At 47.8% G+C, this 24669-nt stretch overlaps 1 long non-coding RNA gene across 1 annotated transcript in view; it reads right to left on the bottom strand.

The window, feature by feature from the left end:
- The window catches only part of LOC311529130, a 34353-nt gene extending 22998 nt beyond the window's left edge, over positions 1-11355 (bottom strand). The window contains exon 1 of the long non-coding RNA XR_014713774.1: positions 11247-11355. This is a non-coding gene — a long non-coding RNA (uncharacterized lncRNA). The remainder of the gene's footprint in view (positions 1-11246) is intronic.
- Positions 11356-24669: the final 13314 nt, after the last annotated feature.

Raw genomic sequence — 24669 nt, 5'->3', positions numbered from 1 at the left:
AGTCGTCTTGGCCAGGGACAGAACAGGAATGGAGTCTTAGAACTTTTAGTAAGTAATCTAGCTAGGTATGTGTTAGATTATGATTTCTTTAAATGGCTGAGAAAAGAATTGTGCTGAATAGAATAACTATTTCTGTCTGTGTATCTTTTTTGTAACTTAAGGTTTTGCCTAGAGGGGTTCTCTATGTTTTTGAATCTAATTACCCTGTAAGATATATACCATCCTGATTTTACAGGGGGGATTTCTTTATTTCTATTTACTTCTATTTTTTATTAAAAGTCTTCTTGTAAAACACTGAATGCTTTTTCATTGTTCTCAGATCCAAGGGTTTGGGTTTGTGGTCACCTATGCAAATTGGTGAGGCTTTTTATCCAACATTTCCCAGGAAAGGGGGGGGTGCAAGTGTTGGGAGGATTGTTCATTGTTCTTAAGATCCAAGGGTCTGGGTCTGTAGTCACCTAGACAAATTGGTGAGGCTTTTACCAAACCTTGTCCAGGAAGTGGGGTGCAAGGTTTTGGGAAGTATTTTGGGGGGAAGGACGCGTCCAAACAGCTCTTCCCCAGTAACCAGTATTAGTTTGGTGGTGGTAGCGGCCTGTCCAAGGTGTAATATTTTGTACCTTGGGGAAGTTTTGACCTAAGCTGGTAAAGATAAGCTTAGGAGGTTTTTCATGCAGGTCCCCACATCTGTACCCTAGAGTTCAGAGTGGGGGAGGAACCTTGACATGGTGGCACAGTGGTGGGATTAACCTGAAATCATTTTGAGATCCAGTTGAGATTTTTTGAACTAGAAATACAGATTTTAAAAAGGAATTTTTAGGAAGTCCAGAAGGCAGCTTTGAAACTGAAAGCAGCTTGGTTTCTCTCTGCTTTGTGGCCAAGCAGAGACAAAAGGGGATTATCTTGTGAATTGCAGGTTTTTTTTGCCTGGAGGCAGGGTACTTAACTCCTGCAGGGAAATTCACAGTCTTCCAACCCAGAGGTTTTTTTTTTCTTTTCTTCCTAAAAGTAAATAGGGGGGGTGTGCTCTACCCATTTGCCTGGAGACAAAAGTGGCAGGGTTTTTTTTTTAGGATTTTGATTTTTTTTTTTTGTTTTACAAGGAGCACAGGTTTGAAAAGAAATTTTTTTTCTTCTTTGGGCTGGGTAAGCAGGTTTCCAAGTAGTTGGAGGTTTTTTGCTTTAATTTGGGCCCAGAGCAGAGACAAGGGAATTGTCTTTTTCTGTAGGCTGACAATCACTATCAGAGAATAGGTATTCTATTCCAGCACAGCAAAATTTTACAGCCAAGTTTTGTTTGTTTATTTCTGAACCTCGGGTGTAAAGTTAGTTAAAAACAGAGAGGTTAGAATGGGCAAATCCTCAGCTCGACTACAGCTGGAATTAGCCAAATTTCAGGCTGAGGAAAAACAAAGGGAACATGAAAGACAGATAGAACTCATGCGGCTGAAGGAGGAGGAGAAGGAAAAAGAGAGGAAGCATGTGGAGGAGATGGAGAGGATAAAGGCCCAGCAGAATATACCAACAAACCCTAGCAATCCTTCTCCAGGTACCACTTCCCATCCCAGAAAGTTCCCCACCTACAAGGCAGGTGATGATACTGAGGCCTTCTTAGAAAACTTCGAAAGGGCCTGCCTTGGGTACAACATCTCTACTGACCAATACATGGTAGAGCTGAGGCCGCAGCTCAGTGGACCCTTAGCTGAGGTGGCAGCTGAAATGCCTAAAGAACACATGAACAAGTATGAACTGTTTAAATCCAAGGCGAGAGTCAGAATGGGGATAACACCCGAGCAGTCTCGTCGGAGGTTCAGAGCCCTAAGGTGGAAACCAGACATGTCATTTACCCGACATGCCTACCACATTGTAAAACATTGGGATGCCTGGATATCAGGAGCAAGTGTTGAATCTCCAGTAAATTTGCCCTTCCTAATGCAAATGGAACAATTCTTAGAGGGTGTTCCTGAGGAAATAGAAAGATACATCCTAGATGGGAAACCCAAAACTGTAATTGAGGCAGGAGAGATTGGAGCCAGATGGGTGGAGGTGGCAGAGAAGAAGAAAACTGGTCGCAGTTGGAGCGGAGACCAGAAGGGACCACCCCAGACCACACCCTATTACCGGGGGCCGCCCAAAGCCCCACCTACCTCCCAAAGAACCCTCCAGACCCCTTATCGTCCCACCACCCCGTTCTCCAGCAACCCTCCTCGCCCCAGTGACCCGTCCGCTGGACGATGTTTTAAGTGTAACAAGCTGGGGCATGTAAAGGCCAACTGCCCCAAGAACCCCAACAGATTACAGTTCATTGCACCGGAATCACACCAGAGGTCCACAGGCCCAGATACCTCCCAGATACCCTTGGAGCGGAGGGAAACTGTGAGTGTGGGTGGGAAGAAGGTCACCGCGTGGAGGGACACCGGAGCACAAGTGTCAGCTATCCATGCTTCCTTAGTGGACCCCAATTTAATCAACCCAGAGATCCAAGTGACGATTCAACCCTTCAAGTCCAACTCTTTCAATTTGCCTACAGCCAAGTTGCCTGTCCAGTACAAGGGCTGGTCAGGAATGTGGACTTTTGCAGTCTATGATGATTATCCCATCCCCATGCTGTTGGGGGAAGACTTGGCCAATCATGTGAAGCAGGCCAAGAGGGTGGGAATGGTCACCCGCAACCAGGCTAAACAAGCCGTGAGGCCTAGCTCTGTTCCGGAAACTTCTATCAGGACCCAGTCAGAGGTGATGGACCTGGACCCCAGGCCAATGTCTGCAACAGCAGTAGTGGATCCAGTCCCAGAGACCCAGACGGAACCAGTCCCAGAACCGGAACCAGCCGAACAACCAACACCAGACCCCGTGTCAGCACTGAATCCAGTACTTGCAACCTCAACACCAGAGGGCCCCACCGAACCTGAACTGGCAGCAGCCGATAACCCTGCACAAGAGGCTCAGCCGGAGCCTGAATCCCAACATAGTGCACCAGCGGAGAGCGGTTCACAGTCAACAGAAAAAGCTCCATCCCCTATATCGCTTCCAGAGGGACCAAGCCTAGGTCCACAATCCCATGAGGAACTGATGTCTCCAGCATCAAGGGAACAGTTCCAGACCGAACAGGAAGCAGATGAAAGCCTCCAGAGAGCTTGGACGGCGGCACGGAGCAACCCACCGCCTCTCAGCTCTTCTAATCGATCCAGGTTTGTTGTAGAAAGAGGACTTTTATACAAGGAAACTCTTTCTGGGGGACACCAGGAAGACTGGCATCCTCAGAGACAGTTGGTAGTTCCAACTAAATACCGGGCCAAGCTCTTGAGCTTAGCCCATGATCACCCTAGTGGCCATGCTGGGGTGAACAGGACCAAAGACCGTTTGGGGGGGTCATTCCACTGGGAGGAAATGGGCAAGGATGTTTCTACCTATGTCCAGTCTTGTGAGGTGTGCCAAAGAGTGGGAAAACCCCAAGACCAGGTCAAAGCTCCTCTCCAGCCACTCCCCATCATTGAAGTTCCATTTCAGCGAGTAGCTGTGGATATTCTGGGTCCTTTTCCGAAAAAGACACCCAGAGGAAAGCAGTACATACTGACTTTCATGGATTTTGCCACCCGATGGCCGGAAGCAGTAGCTCTAAGCAACACCAGGGCTAAAAGTGTGTGCCAGGCACTAGCAGACATTTTTGCCAGGGTAGGTTGGCCCTCCGACATCCTCACAGATGCAGGGACTAATTTCCTGGCAGGAACTATGAAAAACCTTTGGGAAGCTCATGGGGTAAATCACTTGGTTGCCACTCCTTACCATCATCAAACAAATGGCATGGTGGAGAAGTTTAATGGAACTTTGGGGGCCATGATACGTAAATTCGTAAATGAGCACTCCAATGATTGGGACCTAGTATTGCAGCAGTTGCTCTTTGCCTACAGAGCTGTACCACATCCCAGTTTAGGGTTTTCCCCATTTGAACTTGTATATGGCCGTGAGGTTAAGGGGCCATTGCAGTTGGTGAAGCAGCAATGGGAGGGATTTACACCTTCTCCAGGAACTAACATTCTGGACTTTGTAACCAACCTACAAAACACCCTCCGAACCTCTTTAGCCCTTGCTAGAGAAAACTTACAGGATGCTCAAAAAGAGCAAAAAGCCTGGTATGATAAACATGCCAGAGAGCGTTCCTTCAAAGTAGGAGACCAGGTCATGGTCTTAAAGGCGCTCCAGGCCCATAAAATGGAAGCATCGTGGGAAGGGCCATTCGTGGTCCAGGAGCGCCTGGGAGCTGTTAATTATCTCATAGCATTCCCCACCTCCAACCGAAAGCCTAAGGTGTATCATATTAATTCTCTAAAGCCCTTTTATTCCAGAGAATTAAAGGTTTGTCAGTTTACAGCCCAGGGAGGAGACGACGCTGAGTGGCCTGAAGGTGTCTACTACGAAGGGAAATGTGCTGGTGGTGTGGAAGAGGTGAACCTCTCCATGACCCTTGGGCGTATGCAGCGACAGCAGATCCAGGAGCTGTGCACTAGCTACGCGCCAACGTTCTCAGCCACCCCAGGACTGACTGAACGGGCATACCACTCCATTGACACAGGTAATGCTCACCCAATTAGGGTCCAACCTTACCGGGTGTCTCCTCAAGCTAAAACTGCTATAGAACGGGAGATCCAGGATATGTTACAGATGGGGGTAATCCGCCCCTCTGAAAGTGCATGGGCATCTCCAGTGGTTCTAGTTCCCAAACCAGATGGGGAAATACGTTTTTGCGTGGACTACCGTAAGCTAAATGCTGTAACTCGCCCAGACAACTATCCCATGCCACGCACAGATGAACTATTAGAGAAACTGGGAAGGGCCCAGTTCATCTCTACCTTGGACTTAACCAAGGGGTACTGGCAGGTACCGCTAGATGAATCTGCCAAGGAAAGGTCAGCCTTCATCACACATCTCGGGCTGTATGAATTTAATGTACTCCCTTTCGGGCTGCGAAATGCACCCGCCACTTTCCAAAGACTTGTAGATGGTCTCCTAGCGGGATTAGGAGAATATGCAGTCGCCTACCTTGACGATGTGGCCATATTTTCGGATTCCTGGGCAGACCACCTGGAACATCTACAAAAAGTCCTTGAGCGCATAAGGGAGGCAGGACTAACTGTTAAGGCTAAGAAGTGTCAAATAGGCCTAAACAGAGTGACTTACCTTGGACACCAGGTGGGTCAAGGAACTATCAGCCCCCTACAGGCCAAAGTGGATGCTATCCAAAAGTGGCCTGTCCCAAAGTCAAAGAAACAGGTTCAATCCTTCTTAGGCTTGGCCGGTTATTACAGACGATTTGTACCGCACTACAGCCAAATCGCTGCCCCACTGACAGACCTAACCAAAAAGAAACAGCCAAATGCTGTTCAGTGGACCGGAAAGTGTCAGAAGGCCTTTAACAAGCTTAAAGCGACACTCATGTCTGACCCTGTACTAAGGGCCCCAGACTTTGACAAACCGTTCCTAGTAACCACAGATGCATCCGAGCGTGGTGTGGGAGCAGTTTTAATGCAGAAAGGACCTGATCAAGAATTCCACCCTGTAGTGTTTCTCAGCAAAAAACTGTCTGAGAGGGAAAGCAACTGGTCAGTCACTGAAAAAGAATGTTATGCCATTGTCTACGCTCTGGAAAAGCTACGCCCATATGTTTGGGGACGGCGTTTCCACCTGCAAACCGACCATGCTGCACTAAAGTGGCTTCACACCGTCAAAGAAACTAACAGAAAACTTCTTCGGTGGAGTTTAGCTCTCCAAGATTTTGATTTCGACATCCAACACATCTCAGGAGCTTCTAACAAAGTGGCTGATGCACTCTCCCGTGAAAGTTTCCCAGAATCAACTGGTTAAAATCGTCCTTGAGATGTGGAAAATATTGTTAGTCTTTATGTACTTGGTAGCATATTTAGAGATGCATGTGTCTTATTAACTCTGTTTTCCTAGAGCTCCAGGAAGAAATCCCAGCCAGTGTTTCACCCTAGCTGAGATTTGGGGGGCGTGTCATAAATATAAAGGGAAGGGTAAACCCCTTTGAAATCCCTCCTGGCCAGGGGAAAGCTCCTCTCACCTGTAAAGGGTTAAGAAGCTAAAGGTAACCTCGCTGGCACCTGACCAAAATGACCAATGAGGAGACAAGATACTTTCAAAAGCTGGGAGGAGGGAGAGAAACAAAGGGTTTGTGTGTCTGTCTGTAGTCGTCTTGGCCAGGGACAGAACAGGAATGGAGTCTTAGAACTTTTAGTAAGTAATCTAGCTAGGTATGTGTTAGATTATGATTTCTTTAAATGGCTGAGAAAAGAATTGTGCTGAATAGAATAACTATTTCTGTCTGTGTATCTTTTTTGTAACTTAAGGTTTTGCCTAGAGGGGTTCTCTATGTTTTTGAATCTAATTACCCTGTAAGATATATACCATCCTGATTTTACAGGGGGGATTTCTTTATTTCTATTTACTTCTATTTTTTATTAAAAGTCTTCTTGTAAAACACTGAATGCTTTTTCATTGTTCTCAGATCCAAGGGTTTGGGTTTGTGGTCACCTATGCAAATTGGTGAGGCTTTTTATCCAACATTTCCCAGGAAAGGGGGGGGTGCAAGTGTTGGGAGGATTGTTCATTGTTCTTAAGATCCAAGGGTCTGGGTCTGTAGTCACCTAGACAAATTGGTGAGGCTTTTACCAAACCTTGTCCAGGAAGTGGGGTGCAAGGTTTTGGGAAGTATTTTGGGGGGAAGGACGCGTCCAAACAGCTCTTCCCCAGTAACCAGTATTAGTTTGGTGGTGGTAGCGGCCTGTCCAAGGTGTAATATTTTGTACCTTGGGGAAGTTTTGACCTAAGCTGGTAAAGATAAGCTTAGGAGGTTTTTCATGCAGGTCCCCACATCTGTACCCTAGAGTTCAGAGTGGGGGAGGAACCTTGACAGGACTATTTCAGTCTAACCCAAAGGGAGAACACAAAGTGTGGGGAAGGCAGGGTATCCCTGTGCACATCGCCTCACCGAGTCAAAGGGAAAAGGACTAGCCAGTAATCCATGCTGTTCCCCTCATGGCTCCACCAAGGAGACACAGGACAGCCTGAAAACTTCCACCTCTCTTGGCAAACTGCCAGAATCAGGAAACAAAACACAAATAGAGTGCTGACAGAGCTGCCTCTGAGAAGCAAGTTCCCAGATGAAGTGGGAGGGAAGGTGGATGAGGAAGAGGAAGACTGGCACAGAATTGCCGGTGACTGCCATATATCCTGCAACCTACCATAAGAAGCTGCAGCAGGATCCAGCTCAGAAAGGACTTTCAGAGCCACGGGGGGCACACACTGGTCCCTGTGTGGGTATGGTTTGGAAAACCAGTTACTATAGGGGAAGCCAAAGAAAGAAGCCAACACTTGGAATGACTAAAGAAAGAGGCACCACAATCAGACTCTTCAGTTGGAGATAACCAGACCCCAGGATTTACGGGGAGTTGCATTTGCCGCGCTACAGTATTTTTGAGGGCCCGCCTGAGACCTGGCTTGTGGCAGCATTTCTTGTGATTAGGTCAGTCTGCAAGGACGGATGGACTATCCCAAAGGCTCTGTGGGTCACTCGTGAAAGCTTCTACAGTGCTTGGCCCTATTTTGCTGAGGTTCAGCAATAGGACCCAGTGGACTAATCTCTTTGTGCTGAGGCCACAGGGGCAAGGCCCCGGGAGAATTGCAGGCTTTTAGAAATCCTTGGCAGCCTCCCGAGAAAGTGTTTGAATTTCATGGGATATGCACAGCCCCCGAGTCCCCCACACACCCTGAACAGCTGGGATTTTTCCAACAGCACAGAGGCGGACGTGGACATCCCTGCTTCTGGGGCTAGCGGGCCAGTCCCATCGTGGAGGGGGCAGCCCAGTCCTATCCCAGGGAGAAAGGGGAGCAGCAGGGCGGTTCTTTCACTTCATGGCACTGGCTATCCAGCCTGGCCTGGGGCAGGGATCAGGGCCTCTCTCAGTCCCTGATCAGTCCTGGCCCAGGCCACCGCTGCTGCTTCCTGTCTGGTGGGAAGTGGAGCATGAGCAGATATATGGGGATGTGTGTGTGTGTGTGTCTATCCCTTCACCCCCACCCCGATCTCCCACCACGGAGGCAGGGCCCCTCACACACCTGCTCATGCAGGGCTCTTGTGTGCTATTGTGATACTATAGGTGGATATACATCTATCAGTAAGGTTGCCTGACATTTCCCATTATAAGACCCTGTTTTCAGTTACTTATAACTTCCGCAATTTTAACTGTTTTTGCTGAAATTTTCTGTGCCAGGTGTCTGCCTCAGGCTGTTTTTTGGAAAGTTTTAGCTGAATAATTCAGCCATTTCCAAGAATGAGAATTAGGGAAAAAAGATTAGGGAAAACTGTCTCATGGTTTGTGGGGTGTGACTCATGAACTATGAATTGTGGGGTTGGCAATACTCCTTTTTCTCCCTGCCGTTTCCTGCCTCAGTCACTACACCCCATCTAGCTTCTGCAATACATCAGGCAAGCGTTGACCAGATAGCCTGCCTGACCACGCAACTCTGATTTATTCCCAGAGCATTCTGTCCAGTGCACAAAATCAGACAGAATTCCCATGGAAAAATCGTATGTGATCACATAGCTGAAGAGCATATCAAAATGCAAATGCACGAAGGGCCACAATTCAGGTTGCATGAGAATCCTTAATTCTGGCATTTTTCAGCTTTCTACTGCTTTCCTTTGCATCCTTAATGATATCTTGCTGTGGTTCTAGTCTAGCAGATATATACCTTACACAGAACTGACAATCAAGGAAAGCTGGGGAAGGGGAGGTCATTGTGCGAATAAGGGGCAGGTCAAAGGGATGCAGTGAGTGGAGGAGAATGTGTCTGCAGGGAGGCTAAACGAAAGCGCTCCAAGAGGGTAGGATTGAAGCGATGGGGTGAATGAATGGCAGGGGCACAGCAACCAGGTTGCAGCTCACACTGAGAAGCCATTTTACCAAGGAACAAAATAGGAGAAACAAACCCAAACGTAAAATGAATTGCAGTGGTTGCAAATGCGACGACAGGCGCTCCATGCTGCTGCACGGTGGTTGGTGCGTGGAGGAGCTTCTTGGGCTGGGGTTAACTGAAGCTCCCTGAGTGTTTTCAGAGAGCAAACAGGTCACACAAATGGGGGTAGCTCATCAGGATGCAGGGAGACATTGGCTGCTGCGCTTAGACATTGCCCGGAAGTCTCTCCAGAGACAGCGCTACAGAACCTCACCTCATTAGCCACTCTCTTGCCTTTGAGGAGGCCTGATGACCTCTGGAAAAGAGCCAGGACTTCAACCAAACGCTCACTAGGTGGCACTGCTGATCTGCACAAATGTCACTTGCAGAGCTCTGCTCCGCCAGCGACCAGGGGCTCCCAGGCCTGCAGGGCAGTGGTCTCCGCTGGAATTTCACGCACGCACAGCACATACTCTATGTGGCATACCAGGGCACAATGGCACTGCACAAGTGTTGGGGCTCTGAGATCACAGCTCTGGACAAGTAGTCCAGTTACTTTCACACCATTTTAGCACATCCAGCTCTCTGCATGGATACCATGCTCCTCACTGGTATCTGCTAGCATGGTCTCTTGGGAGAAGAGCTATGTATGCCTGCTGAATGCCAGGAGACCCTGGTGCAGCGCTGGCATGGCAGCAGGGACGCCCGTCCCTGTGGACAATAGCAGGGGGCACTAGTGAAGCAGGGAGTGAGCTGGATGGACACTGCATCACTCACTGCCTTTGCAGGAAATGGGGAGCTTCCACCAAGCTTTCAGGAGAGCTGGTTTCTGCCCTTTGTCCAGCCAGACTTACAGCTGCACCTCCCCCTTCATTGCCCAGCTGCCAGCAATACCAGGGAGAGGTTTGAGAGCTGGACTGTGGGAACCTCCCTTTCCGTTAGGACCATTGTGAGGATGGAGGATAGCATCCTCTCCTCTGCCGGAGGTGTCTCCATGGGGGCTGTGTGCTGCTCACTTCACCCGGTGCTGGTGTTTCTCCAGATGGTCCCCAGAGTTGCTCCAGGCCACAAGTGTCACCATGCGCTCTGCTGAGCCTCCTCAGTTACTGTTGGTTCTCAGGTGGGCTCCGTGTCCTTTGGCACACTCCTTGTCCTTATCCTGGCCTCTGGGAGGCAGCACATCACCCTGCTCCACGTTTGGCTCATAGGTGGTCTGGACATACCCCTCACTTTCAAGTTGCCCTTCAAGGTCCTTTCTTTCCTCTCCTTGGGCAGTCTCCTTTCAGTGCTGGCTTCTTGGTCACTGGCTGGGCTCTTGTCAGTTCTCAGCTTCCTCTTGTCCAATTTCTCCCCTAGATGGGAAATCGCCTTCTGGTGCCTCGGCTGAATGGCTCCATGTGCGTCTTTAGTTCCAGATCCCTGCATCCTCCTCAGCTGTCTCCCCTGTGCCTTCCTCTCGTCAATCTAACTAGGCTCCCCTGCTTTTTCTTGGCACCTTCTGCTGCAGGTCTATGTCCCAGCTGATGTCCCCTTGTGATGCTCGCCTCAGAAAGTTTATCATCCTCTGGATTTCCTCAGGAGTCCCTTTGTCAGTCCCTAGGTTTGCTGACCCTTGGCTGAGATGTTTGGCTCAGCTCTCTTTCACTTTTGAAATCATTCACGATTTCCCCCTCCCCAAGGTGCTCTCCTTGCTCTTATACAGGGGGCCAAATTCTGCTCCCACTTTGTCCACTGAGTCCATGAGATTGTCTGAGAAGAGAATTAGATCCAAAGCTTCCCCCCAATATATCATCTAGCTCTGCACTGCATACCACACCACTCGTGACCTGATCCGTTGGGCAGGACGCAGGCCCTGGAGAATCTGTACATTAGTTCACTAGCGCTCTTAGCACAGCTGGACCCCAACCATGCCACACGTGAGAATCCCCAGTCCTGACCCAAGCCATCTGCGGGCCACCAGCCTCCCAAGCAGGCCCTGGTCTCACCTCAGGTGAGAGCCTGTGCAGGCCACGTTGTACATGAACAGTACCCGAGGAGCAGAGCAGCCAGACTATTCTCAGGGGATTCCAGGAACAGGCCACAAGCCAGTGAGGGGAGAGGTTCCCCGGGATCCTACCAGCTGGTCTCTGGCAGCTCCTCAATGAGAACCTCAGCCAGACGCCCGATTTCCACCCCCCCCCGAGTACAGCCCCTCATTCCGCTGGGCGGCTGCCTGCTGGGAAAGGCTGAAATTTAACCCAATCTGAGCAGCATGAGGGAACTGAAACTCTGACCTTCAGCTCCTCAAGGTCGCTTGGACCTCTGGATTTCCTTATGCCAAAATCTGCCAGGCTGCTGGGTCCGTATCCCAGCTTCCCCTTCAGCAGTCTGGGGAGAGCAGGCAGTCATGGCATACTCAGGGCCACACGTCGGCCTGGCTTCAGTCTCTCTCTTTCTCCCTTGCTAAAGTTTTGTGCTTTCTCATAAATAAATATTTTAACTGGAAATTTCCAAGCGTAAGCCAGGCCCAGAATGTGAACTCGCATGTACGGTAATAGAAATCATCCGTTGCCATGACGACCTGTTCTAAGAGCAGACTGCAGTCACATGAGCTGGGAGTGCAGAGTAACAGGAACACATCAGAGAGCAGGGCCACTTAACCTCCGTTGCTGCCAGCTATTGTGCGGAATGCAATTGAATTTAGGCCTAATTTCTGATCGTGCAAAGGAACAAAATTTCCCTACAGATTTTAATCTTGCTCCAGCAGCGGCAGCCAGTGCTCACAGCCTGGTCAGGCCTTCTTTACAGTCTTATGCTTCACCACTTCATTACTCTTCTTTTTAATAACAGGAGCTTCCCCTCACACTGCGGCATTCTGCATGTCCCTCTGCAGCCTGGAAGAAGCGCCCTGCGGCAAGGAGTATGGCACGGCCACTTGGGCTGCGCTGCTCCTGCAGCCCGAGGATGGTCTTTATTGTAATAACAACAAACAAGAAAAAAATTGAGAGCTTGAATTTTTGCCCTAAGCATAGTTGGGTTCTTAAGGCCCTTAAGCATTTGTTGAAATGGTTAAGATACATTAATAATTTAGAGAGACAGGCAGACATACTGAACAGGTGACTGAAGCCCAAGCAAGGCAGAGGTGATGTTGGTGAGCAGAGGAAAAGCAGTTGGAAGAGTTTGCAGTGACGGTGCAGCATCCCCTGGTAAAGGTTCGCAGCCACAGCTGGCAATTCGGTCCACAGCTGAGAAGTTCTCCTGGACTTCTTACTGGTGCTAAGCTCTCACACAACAGCACCTGTGAGAAACGTTCTCTATCCTCTCCATTTGGTGAAGAGACTCTGCCGAACGGTGGCCTGGCCTTGGCTACCCACGCCTGTGTCACCACCCATCTGGTCAGCAGCAATGCAGTATATGTGGGCGTGAAGCATCAGCCCTGAGGAAACTCCAGCTGGTACAAAAGGTGGCAGCCCGTCTCCTCAGCAACACAGGCCATTGCAAGCCCATCAGACCTATCACTGCCCTATATACTGGCTTCCCCCAAAACATCGAGTCCTGTTCAAAGTCCCAGCCCTTATCTTCAAGGAGCTCCATGGCCAGGGCTCAGGATATCTAAAAGCACCTTATAATCCAGGATGAGGGCTATGGACAACAACTCTGCTCTGACCACAACAGAACTGTCTGCAATAAAGGCAAAACTTGTCTTCAGGAGACAGAATCTTCTCAGGAACCCATCCTACCTTAGGTACATGACACCATTACTGTAGCATCAAGAGCCTCACAATTTCTACCGTACTTCTCCTCACCACCTCCATCCCCCCGTGTGGCTGGCAGGGCTGTCATCCCCACTGTACAGATGGACAGGGGCTCAGAGAGACTCTGGCCACACAGGGAGAAAGTGGTGGAGTAAGGAATTGAACCTGGATCATTGAGATCCCAGGCTAAGGCCCTAACCACTGGACCATGCATCCTGCCTGTCAAGTGTGTGGAACAAACTCTCACAGGAACTGAGGCCATCCCAACCCTCCCCACACGCCGCTCCCTGCACACGACACACTTCTCCGACATAAACATGGAGCACTGGGGCATTCCAGACCAAAGCACTCCACTGCACACACAGTTCTCCCCCAGATGGGGACATGGATGAGAACAAACCATATGTGACAGACATTAGTCACATCCCTTGGGAATGAGGGACTGGAAGGGACCTCCTGGGTCACCAAGTTCAGACCTCTGAAATCACAGGCCACCCATCATTTAATCCTGTTCATAAATGTAGCAAACTCGATCTTAAACCCAGTGAGGGTGTTTGCCCCCCTGGTCCTGTGGGAGGAGGGTCCAGAATCTCCTTCCTCTGATGGCTAGAAAAAATCTGCTCATTTCCAGCCTCAATTTATTAAGGGCGAGTTTATTTCCATTTGTTCTTGTGCCAACTTTGTCTTCAGCTCAAATAGCTCTTCACCCTCCTTGGTGTTTGCCACCGATGTGTTTCTACAGCAATCAGATCCTCCGAGCCAGAGTTTCGCTAGGCTAAACAAACCAAGCTGTTTTAGTCCTGTAACAGGGTGGCTTGTCCCTTAAGAGCTGAAGGGCCTATGGCCAGTCAATCTTGATTACTAAAAAGGGACACCTGGGCTGGATCTGGTAATGCCCTATAAAGGGCAGCAGGTGGGTATAGTGAAGCTCAGGAAACACTCCCACCCCCCTGTCCTGTTGGGGTGGGGATTGGAACCCAGAACCTAGTCTCTAGCTAGGTAGGGCCTGGGAGTGGTCTGCCAAAGCAGGAAGACCTGGGAGGAGGATGTGGGTGCGAGGAGAAGGAAGCCAGGGCCAGAGGGCTAAACTCCAGCAAGAAAGGGCTGGGACTGGCAGCTTCAGGTGAAGCAGATCAGGACCAAGGAAGAGCTCCAAGTATGGCAGAAGAACCAAGCCAAGTATGAACTTTTGGGTTATGGATTTTATTCTGGCGACCCTGAGGGTTGTTTGAACCATTTCTGCTACTAAAATAGCCTCGGATGGGGGTGCTGTTAGCCACGAGACAGATAGCAGAGTTTTTAAAGGGCCCGCAGGTTGGGGCTAACAAGGGGAAGGCAACCCCTAGGCATGAAAAGGCACTTAATAAACAGCAACCCTGCTACAAGTCTTCTCTTGTAAGATCGGCCCTCCATTCCCTGCTCATTCTTGCAGCCCTTCTTTGCACCTGCTCTAGTTCAAATTAATCTTTCTTGAACATGGGTGACCAGAACTCTACAGCTTCCCAGATGAGGCCGGGCCAGTGCCCTGTCCAATGGCATTAACACATCCCTGTCTCAACAGGAAATGCCTCACCTTATGTATCCTAGGATCACCTTTGTCTTTTTCCACAGCCACATCACACTGGTGGCTCACAGTCATCCCAAGACTGACTAATACACCCAGGTCTTTCTTTTCCTCCTCTATGGTTTCCAGCTGATGAGCCCACAGTTTAGAGCAGAAATTCTGATTATGAGCCCTTAGGTACATGGCCTTGCACTTTGTACTATTAAATTTAAACCCATTTTTATTACTCCGTCATCCAGTCCTTTCTCAATAATATTTAGGGCTGTCAAATGATTAAAAACAATCACAATTAATTGAGAGATTTTTAAAAAATAGTTGTGATTATGGTTTTTACAGTGCAAATATTTATAATAAAAATAATCATATAAAGTGAGCACTGTACACTCTGTATTCTGTGTTGTAATTGAAATCAATATATTTGAAAATGTAGAAAAACAGCCAAAATATTTATAATAAATTTAAATGGGTATTCTATCATTGTTTAACAGTGCGATTAGAACTGCAATTAATTGTGACTTTTAAAAATCTAGTTAATTTGTTTTGCGCTAATCTCATGCATGTCTGTTATTGACAGTTCCCATAATATTCCGATCCTCCTCTATACTGATGATGTCTCCCAATTTCATGTCATCAGCAAAGTTCATTAGCGCACTCCTGCTTCTTGTTCCGGTCATGAACGAAAATGCTAAATGAGACTGGTCCCCAAACTGGTCCTTGAGGAGCTCCTTTTAGCACAGCCCCTTGTCATCTCCCTGTTAGCCAGTTCCTGACCTACCGTAAAATACCTGTACTAATCCCCATATTCTCCAGCTTTAGTAATCATTTCCCAAATGGCACTGTATCAGGTGCTTGACTGAAGCCCAGATACATTAAATCTACTCCATTCCCCTTGTTTAAATCAATCATCTTACCTAGTAAACTTATGTTTTTATCCCATTTTCCTTTTACCTCCAAGTCTTTAATTATTTCTTCCTTCAGAATTTTTTCTAACGTCTTGCATACTATTGAGGTCAGACTAACAGATCTATGGTAGCCTGGTTTGCTCTCCGCTTCCCTTTCTTATATGTTTGCCATTTTCTAGTCATATGGGACCACCCCAATTATATTTGCTACTGGATTAGCAATCTTATGTCCCAGCTCTTTCAGTATTCTGGGATGGAGATCATCAGGTCCTCCTGATTTGGGCACATTAAGGTCTTTGAGTTTTGTTTTCATCTCAGATCTGGTAATTTCCATTTCTATAAACTCATTCTCATTAACCATCCTGCCCTTTCACCCACATTATACATTATCCTTATTGAAGGCTGAGGCAAATGTTCATTTAGTTTTTGGGCCATACCTAGATTATCCATAATCTCTGCTAATGAAATTAATAGGCAGCAGGGTTAAGGAAACATAAGGAAGTAGTTCTTCACACCACACACAGTCAACCTGTGGAACTCATTGCCAGTGTATATTGTAAAGGCTAAAAGTATAACTGGGTCCAAAAAAGAAATAGATAAACTTCTGGAGGATAGGTCTATCAATGGCTATTAGCTAAAATGGCCAGGGTTTCCCTAGCCTTGGATTGCTGGAAGCTGGGACAGGACAACAGGGAATGGATCACTCAATAATTGCCCTGGTCTGTTCATTCCCTCTGAAGCACCCTGGCATTGGCCACTGTTGGAAGACATGATCCTGGGCTAGCTGGACCATTGGTCTGATCCAGTATGGCCATTCTTATGTACCTCATCCTCACTGCACAGGGGCCCCACTTCTTTTTCTGATCTCTCTTTATTTATGTGGCTAAAGACCATTTTACTCTGTTTTTTCTTTGCAAGGTCTAACTGAGCTTGACTTTTGGCAAATTTCACTTTATCCCTACACTTTTTGACTTCCAAGATGTAGCCCTCTTTGCTGATCAATCTCTTCTTCCATGCCTTGTAGGCACTCTGCGTCCTCCTACTATCCTTTGGGAGGCGGTGATTCATCCAGTTAGGTCTGGACCCCTTTCCTACAAGCTTTTTCTCCTTGTTTGGAATGCAAATTCCAGATAGCTTTTGCACCTTTGACTTGAAGAAATTCAAAGCCTCTTACACATTTAAGTCCCTGAGCTCTTCAGTCCAGTTGTCTTTGCTAATTTGTTCCCTCGGTTTCCCAAAGTCTGTCCTTTTGAAATAAAAAACCTTAGTTCCTGGTTTGATTATCCTTCCCTTTAAGTTAAACTGAATCAACTTGTGATCACTTGATCCAACATTATCTGGTGCAGCCGATTCCCATTATTTCTCTAATGTCCTCATGGCTTACCAAAATCGAATCTAAAACAGTATTGCCTCTTGCTGGTTCAGTGACTATTTGGTGAAAAAATAGGTCATCTGTCACACCTTGGAATAGCCAGGCATGACCATTATTAGTAGCATTTGTTCTCCAATCTATATCGAAGAAGTTAGTCTCCCATAATGGCATAATTTCTGGTAGTATTTCTCTCTCTATTATTAAAAGGATCTCTATTCATATCTAAACTGGACCCCAATAGAACCTTTCTCACAATCCTTCCCCAAGGTGATTTAGAGCCTGACTGATTCTGTTTTATTCATACTGTCACTTCTTATTTCTTTGCAGTCTACTGCACTATAGATATACAACTAGCCCACCACCTTTACTTCTCTGTCCTGACCCGTGTATACCCATCAATACCCAAGTGCCAGCATGGCTGCTAGTCCACCATCCTTCCGTTAGCCCTATCGTGTCCAGCTTCACGTCCTGCACCAGTAGTTCTTGCTCTTCCCGTTTGTTGCCCAGCTCTTCACACTAGTGTCCAAACATCTCAGTTGTTTCTCTCTGACCTCACCCAATCTCACTTCCTGCACTACAGGAGGGTGTTCAGATACTAGAGTGATGAAGGCGGTATAAGGACCTGTATAGAACAGAACAGAATCAGAGAGAGCTTTGGCAGACATCATGGGGTCTTGCACTCAACATCCCAGCAACAAGGATGAGAGCTTAGCTCCCTGACAAGTCTCCTCCAAGGCCCTTGGAGTCCTTGCACTGCTTGTATTAACATGGTAACTCACATAAGAAGCCTTGGAGTGGGGTTGGTGGCCACCGAACACGCCCTGCAAAACCCGAGCAGCACTAACTAAAGCTGCAAACTCAGCATCTCCTGCCTCCTTTTACACCCTGTGACGACGCCTGAGGTGGAAGCTGACGCTTCAGTACAAGCTGTTCTTGCTCCTGGGCTCTGTTGTTTAAGGGGAAAGGGAGGCATCACTTCTCTGCAATCCAAAGTCACCTCTCCCCTGGCCAGGTCCTGTTAGGGTCAGGCTGAACACCAGGAAAGGGAGAGACGCTACTTCTCTGACAGTCCTCACCAGTGTCTTGCCTTTGCAGTGACCTCCCTATTATTAGTGTCACTTCTTAGTGACTAGGAACCTGTTTTAATAGCTAAACAGAGACCATCTGGAGCTGAGATCTAAGGATGAGCGCAACTGAGCTCAAGACACCCATTAGTAACCTTTAATAGGGGAGCGGAGTGGAAAAGCCCATGTGTTTGATTCCAACTGCAAAGCGAAAGGTGCCACCCACTTCACCTTAGGTGAAGCTGGAACAGAGGGGAAGGAAGGTGACTGCACTGGCTTCAGATCATGGTCGGACTGCCCAGCAGGACTACAGTCTGATATTCAGGATCATTCCTCCACCCACAACAGCTCACTTCTCCAAGTACAGTGTGTGTGGACATGTAGAGAAGGGAGAGAGAATGAGGGAGCTGGGGAGCATGGGCTGGACCAGCTTGTGCTATTAGCAGTGCTGTATGTACGGAACAGGGGAGCAGTGCAAGTCTCTCTCTTGCTAAAGAGGAAATGCCTGGTGAGAAATGAAAAGGTTTTGTATTAGAGATCAATAATCAGGCAGAAATTCTCACACTAGGAGCAGAGGGAAGCATACGACATTGCTCCCTTCACAGCTGTGTCCTACACAGCACCTGGGAGGTGAACCTGAGGTTCCCACCATCCCCTCCTCTTCTGGCACATTAGTTTCCTTCCTTACCAGCTTAAACCCCAGCAGCACACTGCTGAAGCAAAAAACAATGTCCTGCTACTGCTGGTAAACTGGGGTACAGAATTAAGTCTAACTACAAATATATGCTAGCAGTCGTTACCATGGTACCTTACCAAGGAGTTCTGAATCGTCTGTGGTTTTAAGTGTCATGTTTAGAGCTCATTAGAAGGAGCCAGATGGAAGCTCTCTACCCACAGCAGATCCAGGCCTGGCAGCTGCAGTGCCAGCTTTCTCCCACTGCCCAGCGCTGTGTATCAACCCTGTGCTGGAGGCAACGTGTCTGTCTCCATGGCCAGTGTGCCCTTTGGCTCTGTGTCAGGGTATTACCAGAGCCCCGATTTGTGCCTGTTGTGACAGTTGCCTTGTGATATGGACACAGCTCATCAGAAAGTGAATGAGGACACATGCTACCAAACAGCTATTGGACAGGAACAACTAAGAACATCTCTATGGGGGGAAATTTCCTGGCCCAGCTACACCAGAAGTTATTCTGCTATCGTTATACCGGTGCCCGTCTCCATGTGGACACTGCTTGTGTAGACAAGCCCTAGGCTAGGGCAGATTCAGATCAGTGAGCTGGAGGTTACAGGTTCTGTATCTCCAGCCCAGTCTCATGACCAGTGCAGCCACACCTGCTCACACATCATATGTGTTCTGAGACAATACAATCACACGTACCTACCCAGCTTTCCACACCCACCCTACCTTGCAGCTCTGCCAGCCAGAACAGTCCTCACCATTTTAGAGCTGGTATTTGCCTGTGATATAGCAACATTTGCCATTTGCATTGGTGCAAAGCAGTAAAACAATAAAAACAAAGGTTTGCAGGGAACTTTAGGTGTCTGACAAGCTACAAAGTCTGCTGGTTGGAGCAAGTAACTGTTCATGCCACGCTGCCTGTTTCCAGATATGCCCTTTGTTCTCTCATAGCGGGGCTGCGACCTGACTCTCCTGTGGATGCCCTGGGTCAACTGGTTATTCCTCATTTTGTTTGTCAGACTTTGAGGTTCATTGCTTTTTCTCCCCACAACCTGGTGAAGCAATGAGCTATGCCTGAGGAAAAGGGGCGAAACGATGAACAGGTGTGCCTGAACTTGGCACTCGGAGGCAATCCACAAGTCCAACGCATCATGGGTCTGCTATTAAAACAGGTCTTTAGGTAACCATCCCAGTCATCCATCAGGCAGCATTTGTGTATATTAACTATCCTGTGCTTCTCTTTGGAGCACGGATTTGCCATATACAACACATAAGCTATTTCCACCTTGATCAAGTTTGTCAAACCCAGCAAAGGAGCTAGTGCTCCACAAGGACCAGACCCAGACCAGATTTCAATTTCCAAACACTTTTGCTCTAATGCAGCCTAAAAAATGTGGTTAGAATATCTTTAGAACCAGAAAAAGTGTATTTGCTTTCCATCTCCATAAATACTGATGAGGCTCATAAATCTTGGACAGAGCATCACCCTGGAAAATGCCAGCTCAGAAGAGGCATGTAAAAATGGGAGCTTCGAAGGGAGAATGGTTTGCAACTTCTCTCTCTCTCTCTCATCCCTGGGGTACCTGTCAGCCCATCCTGTAACCGTACCAAATGTGAGCACCTATTATAATACACAGCACTTACAAGGGGGGGGGCAGGGAAATATAGATATAAGGCAAAGAAATTAAATGCAAAAACTTATGCTAATGAAGCATCAAGCTTACAAAGTTAAACGCTTAGCAGTCAGGAACTGCAAAAGTAAGGGTTGAGAGCACAGCCTCACTCATGTCCCTGACACTCCTGCATAAATAATTAAGAGACAACTTATGCTAAACAATCTGTTGGACCTTGTATTTAGCTGTGACACTCTGAGTACCTTTCCCAGACGTGAGGAAGAGCTCTGTGTGGCTCCAAAGCTTGTCTCTCCCACCAACAGAAGTTGGTCCAATAAAAGATATTACTTCCCCCACCTTGTCTCTCTAATACCCTAAGGAAAAGCATTTCTGTCCTGATGGCTTCCTATCCAAAGCATCAGCCTTTGCATCAACACCACATTTCCAGTCTGCACACCCAAGCAGTTCACTGTAGATGTGAGAATTCCACAAACGAGCTGTTAAAATCCTGCCTATTCCTTATCTGTTTACAAGACTTGCTCCCCAAGCCAGGAAGATGACAAATGGCTTGGAGTGCTAATAACTGTGTAATCCACACTAAAAGTTCAACTGTACTTTTGTAACCAGTCATGACACTCATCTGAGTCAGCTACACACTGTGTTCACACTGCTGTTTTTTCCACAACACAGCCAAGTGTCAGCCAAGCTTGCGCACCCCACCTATCGTGTTGCCAGGCTGTCTGCATCTGGCACTCTGGGAAGTTCAGGACAGTTTTCTACAGAGGATATGCACACCCCACAGCATGTAGCGCAAGGCACATTGCACAGAGCAGGAGGGTGGGCCTGCCCACCCAGTTCATTAGAAGGTCTGTGTGCTCAGCAAGCCAAGCATTACAGCCTGGTTACAGGAAGACAGATGTGCTGGTCTTGGCCTCTCCAAGGGGTGAAAACACTTTTAGCTACCACGGTTACTAACATTGACCATGTTGTAAGGGGACATCATCTTTAGAGCCAGCCATGCCAGTAGCCAGCTACAAATGTGGTTAGAAGCAGTAGTGTAGAGTGGCCTTGGAATGTATCCGATTCCCTCCAAATGGAGTATGCGAAGGGCCAGGTGCTTTTTGAGAGGGGAGAGGGAGCGAATCAGGAAGCTTGTCCAGGGGGAAGCTGTGATCGTTTGATAGCTGGGGTGGGAAATCAGAATGCTTCTCAGTGGGGAGAGGGCTGAAGAATCAGCAGCATGGGAGAGTGGAGGGCGGTTGGAGCCCAGGAAAGGAAGTGGGGTGGTTAGACTCGTCGTGGGGAACAGGTTTGGTATGAGGGGATCAGTCCAGTGTCTGGGGGATGAAGTGGCATTCTGGCTAGCTCAGCAGCTTGGAGTGGACACTACACAAAGCAGTAAGTCTAGTAAAACCTGCACCCTTGGGCTGTCATTCATGTGACAGGAAGAACAAAGCCCAAAGCAGCAGAATTCCCTCAAACCCAACTCAACCTCCTTTGCTATGACTCAGCTCCCCACATTCAGGCAAGCGCTGGAGGTGAGAGAGAAGCCCTGTCTCCCTTTAATTACTGCCTTAATGGTATTCTTTTCAATGCCATGTTAATTGAAATTAAACAGCTGCCACGTTCTGGCGGGGACAAAAGCAAATCCTCTCTGATTTAATGAAGACTGACATGCTGTGTGAAAACAAAAAGGCAATACAGCTGCCATATTTCACTGAAACGCACGCACAATCACCAATTAAAGACAAAAGGAACTGTAAACCAGAGGAAGGAACAAGTTAAAAAGGACAGACTGAGAAGCAAAATCCATAGTACCTGCCTTAAAGAGACCAGCAGCCACTGTTCAGGTCAGACCCAGGAACTGTTACTGAACTCGAAAATGCCAGCTTGGCCCAAGGGTTCCAGCCATCTCTCTGTCTTCCTGCTTTGATCCCTGAGTCCCCAGCAGGTCCGAGGAGAACAAAAAACAGAGCTGGGCATGTAGCTGCCTCATCTACCCCCACAGCCTCAGCATGAGACGCAGGGAAGCCAAGGGCAGAAACCTCATCTACAAGTGAGATAATCAGGAGCAGAAGGGGTTGGCGAAGATGATGTGGGGAGAAAGTGGGGCATGGCTGCTGCCTATGTAAGTACCAGGAATATAAACAAACAGCACAAGTCTATAGGGACAAAATTGGAAAGGCCAAGGCACAAAATGAGATTAAACTAGCTAGAGACATAAAGGGTAACAAGAAAACATTGTACATGTAAGCAGAGTCAGGATGAGCTCCACCCTGACATCTGGTGGTGAGGTGTGGCAAGTTGTGGAAAAGAACTTCAGGGGCCGATCTCATTTGCATAGGCACATCCACCCCGCCTAGAATGAGGCCATAGCTGCCCAAATGGTCACTTTGGCTGCTGTGGGATCCCCAGTGTCTCTGTTATTGGGGCAGGAAGAATAAATTGTTATTACCCTGATTATGGGAATCAAGGCCAGTGGAACTGTACTTGGCCTTTTGTTATGATGGAGGGACCCGCCATCAACTCAGTAGCACTCGCTAGGCAAGGGACATGGGTTCCAAAATTCTGTGAATTGAGAGAGGCTGGGAACAGGTGTTAATACTTGGTGGCATAGGCCCCCTGGTGAGGGCCTTACATGCTAATTGCACTTCCTCCTCTCTCCACTGTGGACTATCAGAGCTAATTTTGATTCCATTAGGCGTCTAGTTACAGGCTGCTGAGCTGAATTCACTTTGGGCCAATGGTGCACCAGCACTGAGGCTCCCCTACTACAAGCTGAAATCACAACAGAGCTGAACTGACTAAGAGCTGAAATCACTGAGCGTTGTGTTAAGTAATAGGGGGAGCCTGAAGATACATGGTGGAGCAGTTTGCGGGATGGCGAGCAGAGTGGCTGGTAGAGCAGAGCAGTTTGCGGGACGGTGAGCGGAGCAGTTTGTTGGATGCCTAGAGCAGCCCATGGGGTGGCTGGCAGAGCGGAGCCCCATGGAGAGCTTTGGACCACGTAAGGTGCCCCTTAACCCCCCCCCAATCTCCACTCAGGTTGGGAGGTAAAACTCTGCAGATAAACTTTTGAAGTCTGGGGCTGCCCTGACCAGGGGCAGAGACTTTTGGGTTGTTGGACTTTTGGGACTTTGGGTTGCTGGACTCAAGAACTAAAGGGAAAGGACATGCCCCAATTTGCTTGGGGTGGGTTTTTTTTGCTCATGGGTTGTGTTATGAATCCTGTTGGTGGTGTTTCCCCAACATAATGCCACATTGTTTCTCTCTGTTATTAAAAGGCTTTGCTACACTCAGACTCTGTGCTTGCGAGAGGGGAAGTATTGCCTCTTGGAGGCGCCCAGCGGGGGTGGTATATATTTGTCCCAGGTCACTGGGTGGGGGCTCGAGCCGGTTTTGCATGGTGTTATTGGAATGGATCCCCTAGATACTGAACCTGGCCCTTGTTGCTGCCAACTCTGACAGGCAGAAGGGTTACATACAAATACATTAGAAGCAAAGGGAAGACAAGGACAGGGTAGGCCTGTTACTCAGCTTGTGGGTGGGGATGAGAACAACAACAGAAAATGTGGAAATGGCAGATGTGCTAAATGCCTTTTGTTTCAGTTTTCACCAAAAAGGTTAATAGTAATTGGACGTCTAACATAGTGAATGCCAGTGAAAATACTAAAATAGGGAAAGTACAAGTTAAAAATTACTTAGACAACTTAGATGTCTTCAAGCCACCAGGGCCTGATGAAATGCATCCTAGAATACTCAAGGACCTGACTGAGGAGATATCTGAGCCCTTAGCGATTATCTTTGAAAAGTCATGGAAGGTGGGAGAGATTCCAGAGCACTGGAAAAGGGCAAATATAGTGCCCATCTATAAAAAGGGGGAAAAAGACAACCTGGGGACTTACAGACCAGTCAGCTTAACTTCTGTACCCGGAAAGATAATGGAGCAAATAATAAAGCAATAAATTTACAGACATCTAGAAGACAGCATGGATTTGTCAAAAACAAATTATGTCAGACCAACCTAATAGCTTTCTTTGACGGGGTAACAATCCTTGTGGATGAAGGAAAGCAGTAGAAGTGGTATATCTTGACTTTAGTAAAGCTTTTGATACTGTCTCACATGACCTTCTCATAAACAAACTAGGGAAATGCAACCTAGATGGAGCTACTATAAGGTGGGTGCAAAAATGCTTGGAAAACTGTTCCCAGAGAGTAGTTATCAGTGGTTCACAGTCAAGCTGCCAGGGCATATCGAGTGTGGTCCCTCTGGGATTGGTCCTGGGTCTGGTTTTGTTCAATATCTTCATCAATGATTTAGATAATGGCATAGAGAGTACACTTATAAAGTTTTCGGACGATACCAAGCTGGGAGGGGGTTGCAAGTGCTTTGGAGGATAGGATTAAAATCCAAAACTATCTGGAAAAACTGGAGAAATGGTCTGAAGTAAATAGGATGAAATTCAGTAAGGACAAATGCAAAGTAGGAAGGAACTATCGGTTGCACACATGCAGAATGGGACATGACTGCCTAGGAAGGAGCACTGCGGAAAGGGATCTGGGGGGTCATAGTCGATCACAAGCTAAATCTGAGTCAATAGTGTAACACTGTTGCAAAAAAACCAAACATCATTCTGGGATGTATTAGCAGGAGTTTTGTAAGCAAGACACGAGAAGTAATTTTTCCGCTCTACTCTGTGCTGATTAGGCTTCAACTGGAGTATTGTCCCCCGTTCTGGGCGCCACATTTCAGGAAAGATGGGGACAA

Source organism: Lepidochelys olivacea, assembly GCF_965140295.1.
Source record: "Lepidochelys olivacea isolate rLepOli2 genome assembly, chromosome: 12".
Taxonomy (NCBI): Eukaryota; Metazoa; Chordata; order Testudines; family Cheloniidae; genus Lepidochelys; species Lepidochelys olivacea.
Note: the sequence above shows the minus strand (reverse complement) of the source record. Positions and strands in the feature narration are given on the sequence as shown.